This window comes from Lathyrus oleraceus, chromosome 5, assembly GCF_024323335.1.
Source record: "Lathyrus oleraceus cultivar Zhongwan6 chromosome 5, CAAS_Psat_ZW6_1.0, whole genome shotgun sequence".
Classification (NCBI taxonomy): domain Eukaryota; kingdom Viridiplantae; phylum Streptophyta; class Magnoliopsida; order Fabales; family Fabaceae; genus Lathyrus; species Lathyrus oleraceus.
This window is the reverse complement of record NC_066583.1, coordinates 74542829-74552766: the sequence shown is the minus strand read 5'-3', so window position 1 is coordinate 74552766 and position 9938 is coordinate 74542829. Positions and strand designations below refer to the sequence as shown.

Below are 9938 nucleotides of genomic sequence, written 5' to 3'. Positions count from 1 at the left end.
GAAGAGAGCTTTGGAATTGAAGATGCCTTATGCTTGTGAGAGACCTATGTCTTTGGTTGTGGCTGAGCCATCAACTCTCCCTAACCAAGATGTAGAGGAGTTGGAAGACGCACTCGCCAAGATGAAGCAAGAGAAGGATATATGGGAAGAGCGTTTCCATGCTTTGAGCCGAAAGCATGAGGAGTTACAACTTGAGTCTAAGGACAAAGATGCACTTATTGAGCTTCTTGAAGACCGGGCAACGAAGAGATAGAGAGAACCATAGGTTTCTTCCTCCTCTAGTATGCCTCCGCCTTCTGTTGCTTAGAAGAAGATTGTTGATCAGCTTGTCCTTAAGAAGACTCAGATGAAGACTGCTTTTGAATTCGAGATTCGACGCATCCGAAGGAAGTACACGCCTGCAGCCAGATTTGTTGATGTTGTTATTAGGGATCCTTAGCATGACTAGTCTCCTTTCCTCTTGTATTTTGTATTTTGGTTTCTGAAAGTGTACTCAATGTAATCCTTCCAATTATATGAATAAAAGAGATTTTGTATGGTCAATCAAGTCGTTACAATTGTTATATATATATATTTGCAATTAAAATAGTAAGTTCCTTGAAAATAAAAACAAATCAAGCATTGTATTTCATGCATCATTTGCATAGCAGGTTTCTCTTTCGCTAGATGTCTTATTGGTATTTCTTCTATGCTTCATGTCATACCCCAAAATTTGCCCGTTGATATTACAAGGCATTTTTCAAGGCACTCCGACTTATTCTGCAAGGCATTGATGTTAAAGGAACCAAAGGCCAGCTCATAACGGACCCACTCCAGAAAAAGGCTCAAACTAGCTCGCTCGCTAGGCGAGCAATTCCTTCGCCTAGCGAATCCCTCGTTATGACGCTCGCCCCAGCGAAGCATCAGATCCAGTAAAAGCCCAAACTAGCTTGCTCGCTAGGCGAGCAATCCCTTCGCCTAGCGAAGCTTGCGAATATCAGAATTTCTGGGCTTCCTTCTGAGCCCATTAGGTCACCACAAGAGTATTATAAATAGCCAAGCTTCAGTCAGAAAAAGGGAGGACGAAAAGGGGAAGACAGAGACAAGGACGGACGGAAACCCTGGCATAGAAACCCTGGAGGCTACTTTAGAGAGTTCCGAGTGAAGAAACCCTGAAGGCCGCTCCGAAGCTACCGCCGCCCAACTCCATCCGATACCAAAAGCGATCAGTCTCTTCAACATAGCAGCTTAGTTGCAAGCAGGTTTGCGCATCATTATTGTTTTATGCTTTTAATCGGTAATCTCTATATATATAAAGCATCATGATTGAAGTTTCGAATATGTAATTTGATTGCACATGCGAATTTAAATATGCTTAAATATCATGAATGTTTGTCCATGTTATTCCTGTAATCAAGTGCCATACAAGTTCAGGTTTTCGGAGGTCATGCTGCTGTCAAACTCCAAACCCGTGGCCGCTCGCTAGCACATCGCTAAGCGAGCCTGTAGCGAGCATTCGCTGAGCCTTCGCCAGGCGAAGCAGAGGCGAACGGGACAGTGGCTGCTTTGTTTCTTTTCTATTATGCCTCATGTCTATCTAACCAAGACTTATAATTCTGCATCATTTGGCCTGAGATTATGACTGTTGTGTTGTAGTGCAATTTTCAATTGTACTTTACTTTGATGCTCTAACCCGTGTGTTGAATTGTGCAAAGGTTTACATATTCCCGAGGAAACGGCCGGCTAGGTATCCCACTTTATGTGTGGGAGATCCTTATGGAGATTCACCCTGAATTACTCAATAGATTTTAATGTATTCATTTCATAGCGAAGATCCATCCTAATGGCTTAATTGATCTTAATGTATTGATTTTAATATGGACCTAATTACCTACTTGATTACGGTTACCTAATTAATTGTAAAACTTTGCCTTTGAATAAGTGATCTTGGACCTCTCTTTATTGCCTTACGATATTACGGTATTACGGTCATGTCCCGCGAATGTGAGGATACCCTTAGCAAAGACCCTTCGATTAAATCATCATCATAGTCCCTCGGATGTTGCCTTCGAATATATGATTTTGTCCCTCGATGACCCTTCGGTGTAGCCTACGGTTAAATGATGATCGTCCCTCCGAATGCTAAGGTATCCTTACAACTGTTGCCTTCAATGACCTATCGATGACCCTACAATGACCCTTCTACATCCAAAGGATAAAACTGCTTACTTCTCAATAGTAAGGACAGTTATACCCTCATAAGGATAGGAAATGCCCGGAAAGACCTCGGATAGGTATAACTCTTAATTGCTTATTCACACCTTACACCTTTCAAAACCTCCATTAGAGAATCACCACTTGGCCTACATTCGCACTAGAATCATTGCCGAGTTATATTTTTCTAAACTATTTTCAAAACTAAACGAGATAACCACTTTGTATACATTCATTCAAGAATCATTACAAAGTTAAATTCTCCTTTTCAAAACATTTCCTACACATTTCCCAACCACTTTTTCAAACTAGAAAAACATAAATGATTGAGCAATTAAGAGCCCATGGATAACCATGGATACAAAGGGTGCTAACACCTTCCCTTTGTATAATGTACCTCCCGAACCTAAGAATCTAAATTAAGGTCTTTCCTGTTCTTTTCCACCTTTCCTTATTGGATAAAAGAAAAGTCGGTGGCGACTCTTGCTAACCGCGACATTGCGATTAAAAACACATTAAAGTCAGTTCACCGTATGACAGAACTGGCGACTCTGCTGGGGACTACAAAGAGAGGTCACCTTAAAAAAATCATTTATGTTTTCAAATTGTTCCTTCTTTTAAGGGAATTTTTGAGTGAAAGATCCTACACCCGGATCTAGTGTACCTTAGGTAAGTAGCAATAGATCATCGCGACTATCCGGTGTATACTGGAATGGTTAAAATGATGGCTACGGTTAATGTGACACTTTGGATGTCCTGATGTTCCTCATGTTTACTTGAGGAAAAATTTGGCATCTGCGTGGTGTCATTAAAGCATTAACCAGACCTTTAGAACCCTAATTGACTCATCCTGGCCATTAGAAAGTAGTGAGATAACTGACTTCGGTTCCGACTGGGGTTGGTTGAGACTCGATACTACACTCCTTGAGATTGGACTTTAGGGAAGCTTCGGTCAACCACTTGGTGTTGCACTGAAGTGGACTTGAAGGAAGGTCAATGATTGGAGATCCTTTTAGAACCCGGTTACTATTCTAGGACAGGTTGAACCAACCAAACTTCAGTAGGGAGGGTACTTACCTATGGAACTCATGCAAGCCTTAAAACTTAGGAATGATGGTTGTGTGACTTGCTTGTGCTTGTTATTTACTTAACATCATAACATCATCATAACATCATAACATCATAACATCATAACATCATTTCAAGGACTTAGGGATTTAACTTTGCTCTGTTTTGTAAGGCTATGGCACCCAGGAAGACTATCCGGATTAATCTTGTAGCAATCTCTCCCCAACTCAAGGATTTAGTGTCAGAACTTCCTGATCAGGCTCAGTTTATCCAGAAACATGGTTCTCTCCTCAATTTGGTTACCACTGGTTTCAAGGAGGATATGATGAGGGTCCTATTCCAGTTCTTCGATCCTAAACATCATTGCTTCACATTCCCAGATTATCAGTTGGTACCCACATTAGAAGAATTCTCCAGGATGCTTGGGATACCTATCCTTGATCAAACACCTTTCAGTGGTTTAGAAAAGATTCCGAAGTCTGAAGAAGTTGTCGCGGCTTTACACATGACAAAGTCCGATATTGAAACCAATTGCGTAACAAGAAGTGGAGTTAAGGGTTTACTTGCCAAGTTTCTGATAAATAAGGCCCGAGAATTCTTAAAGGATATGAATGTCCATGCTTTCGAAGATGTTCTAGCATTGCTAATCTATGGTTTGGTTCTATTTCCTAACCCAGACCAATTCGTAGATATGAATGCTATTAAGATATTTCTCACTCATAACCCTGTGCCTACCTTGCTCGGAGACATTCTGCATTCCCTTCACACTCGTACTATGAAAAGGCAAGGGACTCTCATGTGCTGCATACCTCTATTGTCTAGGTGGTTTATTTCGCACCTGCCTCAATCAGCCTTGAAGAATGAGCAAAATCTGAAATGGTCTCAAAGGATAATGTCGCTCTCCCATTCAGACATCCGTTGGTGTCCTCATCTCAAAGAAAACGTTATCATCATTGACCGTTGTGGAGAATTCCCTAACGTACCACTCCTGGGGATAAGAGGAGGTATTACTTATAACCCAGCTTTAGCCCTACGCCAGTTTGGTTATGCTCGAAGAGATGGTCCACATGAAATGATTATCCAGGGCGCTGTGTTTGACTATGACAACGATTCCCAAGGTCTCCGTCAAAGATTCGTACGAGCTTGGGGCATGGTGAAAATAAGTACTTTAGGACAGAAAAACTCTATCCCTATGGAACCTTATCTCAGATGGGTACGCGCCAGAGCTCGTGAACTTGTCATGCCATATCTTGCAGTCGGACCTCTGATTGTCGAACCAGAAGTTGAAGGAGGTACTCCTCAGATCATTCCTTATCCAGATATGCCTACCGATGTTGAAGAATTGGAGAGATCTTGGATCCAGTTGAGAGAGGAAAGGGATACTTTTGAAGTCCAGTTCTGTGCTGAAAGGAAGAAGGTGTCAGAACTTACCAGCCAGCTTAATGAGGAACGAAGACTCAATGCATATCTTCGCCCAAAAAGGAGCCGTCCCTGGGAGACTTGAGCTTTCATTGTATTTTTATTATTATTTCTTCTTGCAATGAACAATGATTAAGAAATTAGTAATAAAAGTTCCTCTCTTTTTGGTGGTTTACGCAAAGTTAAATTCCAAAAGTCCTTGAAAACATTTCATACATTGCATTGCATAACATAACATTGCATAACAGGTATTCTAAAGGATCAATATTCTCACGGTCTTCCTATGCAAACAGAAAAATGGACCTCGAACAAACTGTCAAGGATCTCCATACTCAGAATGCTCAACTCCAGGAGATGATCTTGAACTTATCCAAGGGGCAGGAAGAACTGAAGGCTCTATTGCTCGAGAAGAAAAAAGACAAGAAATCTGTGAGGCACATTAACCCGGGAAGAAGGCAGTTTACGAAGATCAAGATGACTTTAGCACAAGCACTGCAGGGTATGCTAAAAGCAAATTTAATTACCCTCAGAGATCCTCCTGCAAAACCCAACACTACTTCTTTTAGTTATAATCCCAACGCCAGGTGTGCGTATCACTCCGATAGCCCCGGGCATAATACAAACGATTGTTGGTCGTTGAAGAATAAAATTCAGGATATGATCGACGCCGGAGAATTTGAATTGGATCCGCCTGAGACTCCTAATGTCATCACTGCCCCCTGCCTAATCATGACAAGACTGTCAATGTTGTGGAAGATGCTGATAGCGATTGCGACTTGGATAGCTGGATTTTCCCAACAATTGGTGACGGACTCAATAATTGGAAGGCTGAAGACACTATCCCGATTTCCTTTAGTCAGGAGTAATTGTTATTGCTATTTTAACATTTTAAAGCATTGTGTCTATGCCCGGGGCACAATGGCTAATTTTTCAAGGGTTTTGTCATTTTCATAAACATATTCACATTCAATGAATCAATGGACTTTTTGCATTCAAATATTGCGCTCTTTATCTTTCCTGTCATCTTTCAAACAAGCTATGTTTTCTTGCACACACTCACGTAACAATTTTCCGATCCCTATCCACTCTGGATCCTGTTGATAATAGTTTTGCTACTGTTCATTATGACTTTGAAAATCTGATCTACCAAGCCGAGGATGGAGGTGAGGAAGATTGTGAAGTACCTAAGAACTTGCCAGACTGTTGCTGCGAGAAGAAAAAACTATACAGCCGCATGAGGAATCAATTGAAACTGTAGATCTAAGTACTGAAATAGACAAGAAAGAAGTCAGAGGTTTCTTGGGACACTTGAATTACATTGCCCGATTCATTCCACACTTGACTGCTACCTGCAAACCCATCTTCAAATTACTAAAAAGGAAAAATCAAGAGATGGCATGGAATGATGAATAACAAAATCAGGAAATATCTCCAAGAACCTCCAATTCTGATGCTACCAGTTGAAGGAAGACCTCTAACTATGTATTTGACCATGTTAGAAAATTCAATAGGGTGTGCTGGGGCAACATGACGAGTCTGGTCGAAAAGAGCATGTCATACACTGCCTTAGCAAAAGGTACCGACTGTGAAACAAGATACTCACAGCTCGAGAAAGCTTGCTGCGCTTTGGCTTGGGCTGCTCGCCGACTAAGACAGTATATGTTGAATCATACCACTTTATTGATTTCTAAGATGGATCTTATCAAACATACATTCGAGAAACCTGCTGTCTCCTGAAAGAGTTATCACTGATAATGGTACTAAACTGAACTCTGCATGCAGTTCAAAATAAAACACCATAACTCTTCTCCGTACCGGCCAAAGACGAACGGCGCCGTGGAGGCTGCTAACAATATCAAGAATATAACAGTAACATACAAAGACAGGCATGAGATGTTACCTTTTGCTCTTCATGGTTACCGCACTTCGACAGGGGCAACTCCGTTCTCTTTAGTCTATGGAATGGAAGCCATCTTACCAGTGGAAGTTCAGATTCCCTCTCTAAGAATCATGAAAGAGGCGGGCTTAGATGAAGAGGAATGGATTCAGACTCGACTCGATCAGATAAACTTGATTGATGAGAAGAGACTTGCGGCTGTGTGTCATGGACAGATATATCAGAAACGCATGACCCAGGCATTTAACAAAAGAGTCAAGAGACAGGTATATCGAATTGGCGATTTGGTAATAAAGCGTATCGTTCTACCACTGATAACACGAAATTATATCATATTTTAGGACTTAATTCCATTAAATTCTATGACTATTTATTTCGGTTTACTGCATTTTATGAGATATTACGTGGTATTTTCTTCCTATTTGTCTCAGGTAGTCTATTTTGAAGAACAAGTGAAAATGGAAGAAAAGGAGGTGCAAAAAGGAGAGAAAAGGAACCAAATGCCAAAGCCCAGCCCAAAGCGCACAAGTCACCAATGCTGTGCCTGTGACGGACGTCACAGGGTGCGTGACGAGCGTCACGCAAAGCAGCCTTGTGACGGACGTCACACATGGTGTGACGAGCGTCACACCGTTCCACTATTTTTTGGCGCAAGTAACGCCCTCAGAAGACTTGAAGAAGAGACGTTGAGGAGTTTGTGTCCTATATCCACGCCGTGCATTTAGCCACGTTGAAGAACTTGAGAAACGGAAAGCAGTTACCAGCACCAATATAAATAGCTATCTCTAAAACCTAAAAGGGTTCCTCGGTTTTTCCACGCTCATATTGCCGAAGCTTTGCCAATTTTCTTTTCACGCTTTTGCTTATTTTTTCTTTTCCAGCAACTTAACATCGTTTATTTTATTTATTTCTTTTGCAAGTTCTACATTCTTTTTCCCTTGCAATTTACCTTTCCCCTTTTAGCATTTAGATATTTTTCGCATAATAGTTTCTACACCGGAAACTATTGTGCAACTTTTTATCGGATCTAACCTTACGTTAGATTCTAGTTTTATTTCCTTGGTTTAATTTATTGTTTAATTGAAGAATCGAAGAACAAATCCTACCGGCTTGTGGTGGAGTGTTCAAGACTATTGTATTACGCATTCAGGTTCTTTAATCATTATTTAATATTTTGTTTTATTATTTATTTATATTATCTGCCTGGAATGAGTCTGTTTATGCATGATATGTATGCTTGTTTATTTAGCATGTCTGGCTAATTCGCCTAGGTATCGGTATGTAAAGTAAGCAGAATAAGGGATCAAGACTGAGTCGGTCTATTTAAACTTAAAATTAAAATCAATCTTTTTACGGTTTCAACTTACAGGTTTAATAACAAGATTTTTTACAAAAAGTAAAGGACATAAAGAAGTTAAAATCAATAGAGCGAGAGTTTGAGGTTTTAACTGGACAGTGTAAGTTAGGCATTAATTCTAGATCAGGGCGAGAGCAAGTTTTAGAGTTAATTAAATTCTGACCTTTTCCAAAAAGTATTTTTAAAGATTGAATGTGAGGACGAGAGTTAAGCATTTGGATTTAATTGTATAACCTAAGTCAACAGAGCGAGAGTTTGAGATAAGGGTGTTTAAAACGGTCAGTGTTTTCTTAAAAAGAGTTTCTGCAACTTTATTGCTTTCAAAATATGGTTTTTGACTTAATTATAAGTGACAGCTACATTAATATAAAATCATGGTTTATTCAACAGAGCGAGAGTTTGAGATAAAACCTTTAACCAATAAAGTTAACTGAAACGATTTACTTTAAAACCAAGAAACCGACAAAGACTTGATTCCCTAGTTTTGACGAACTACATACCGATATCCGTTTTATTAATATTTAATCTAGATCTTAGTTTAGCCTTTAGTTTTTCCCCAAATAATCAAACATTTTTCACCTTAGATTTACGTAGTAACCTTAGATAACGGTATATCGATTCATAAGTCCCTGTGGGATCGATATCTTTTAAAACTACGCGATAGAACTGTGCACTTGCAGTTTGTATCCCATTCTCGACTCACGCAGTCGAGCGATCAAGTTTTTGGCGCCGTTGCCGGGGACTTTTATTTAATTGATATCGTAACTCTTCCGTTACGCTGTAGAGACTAAGGTTTCTTTTTCTTCTATTCTTTCTTTCGTTGATTTGTATGCCACGCACTCGCTCACAAGGCGAACCGCTCTATCTACGAATCAACGATATCGAACTATATCTCCGAGTCTTACGACGAATTCGGGAATATCGTGCTGAAAACAATCTCCCTCCTATCGAACTTCCTGATATCAAAAACCTTTTTCCTTCGATACCCGAGATGGCAGAACCAGCTCGTGCTCTTAGAGATTACGCCGCTCCATCGCAAGATGAACCACATTCAAGTATTGCTCCGCCCGCAATCGAAGCAAACAACTTCGAACTTAAACCTTCGCTGTTGCAGGCTGTGCAACAGAACCAATTCTCTGGAAATCTTACCGAAGATCCAAACCTTCATTTATCCGTATTTGTTCAATACGCTGATACTGTTAAAGCTAATGGTGTCACTTCAGAGGCAATTCGACTTCGTCTTTTTCCTTTCTCCTTAAGAGATAGCGCTAGAAGATGGCTTCAATCTCTTCCTTCCAACTCAGTCACCACCTGGAACGAGTTGAAGAAAGTTTTTCTTGCCCGATATTTTCCGCCAAGCAAAACAGCTATGTTAAGAGCCCAGATAAACGGATTTAAACAGAAAGACAACGAGTCTCTTTTCGAAGCATGGGAAAGATACAAAGACATGATGAGACTTTGCCCACACCATGCTTTGGAAGACTGGTTAGTAATTCATACATTTTATAATGGTCTCTTATACAACACAAGGTTAACAATAGACGCCGCTGCAGGTGGTGCACTAATGAACAAACCTTATGCTGATGCTTACCAGCTTATCGAGAGCATGGCCCAAAACCACTATCAGTGGGGAACCGAACGAACAACGGTGGAAAAACCTCAACCGAAAACTGGCATGTACGAGATAAGTAACCTTGATCACGTCAATGCAAAAGTGGATGCTTTGGTCCAGAAAATTGAAAGTTTAAACGTATCACCTCCAGCCGCCGTGGTTGCTATAACTCAGAATTGCGAGGTCTGTGGAATCCAAGGCCACACTCCTGCGGAATGTCAACTCTTGACTGGAATCCAAGCAGAGCAAGTAAACTATGCTCAAGGAAGCCCCTATTCGAATACCTATAACCCAAATTGGAAGAACCATCCAAACTTTTCATATAAGAGTAATAATGCTTTATACGCACCTGGACAGTCTCCAAATCAAGCCCCATCTATACCACCGGGATA

At 40.5% G+C, this 9938-nt stretch overlaps 1 non-coding gene across 1 annotated transcript; it reads right to left on the bottom strand.

Moving 5' to 3' along the window:
* Nucleotides 1-9303: 9303 nt before the first annotated feature.
* On the bottom strand, nucleotides 9304-9410 carry LOC127089438 (small nucleolar RNA R71). The gene has a single exon (XR_007791034.1). It is a non-coding gene; the product is annotated as a small nucleolar RNA R71 (small nucleolar RNA).
* Between the last annotated feature and the right edge of the window lie 528 nt (nucleotides 9411-9938).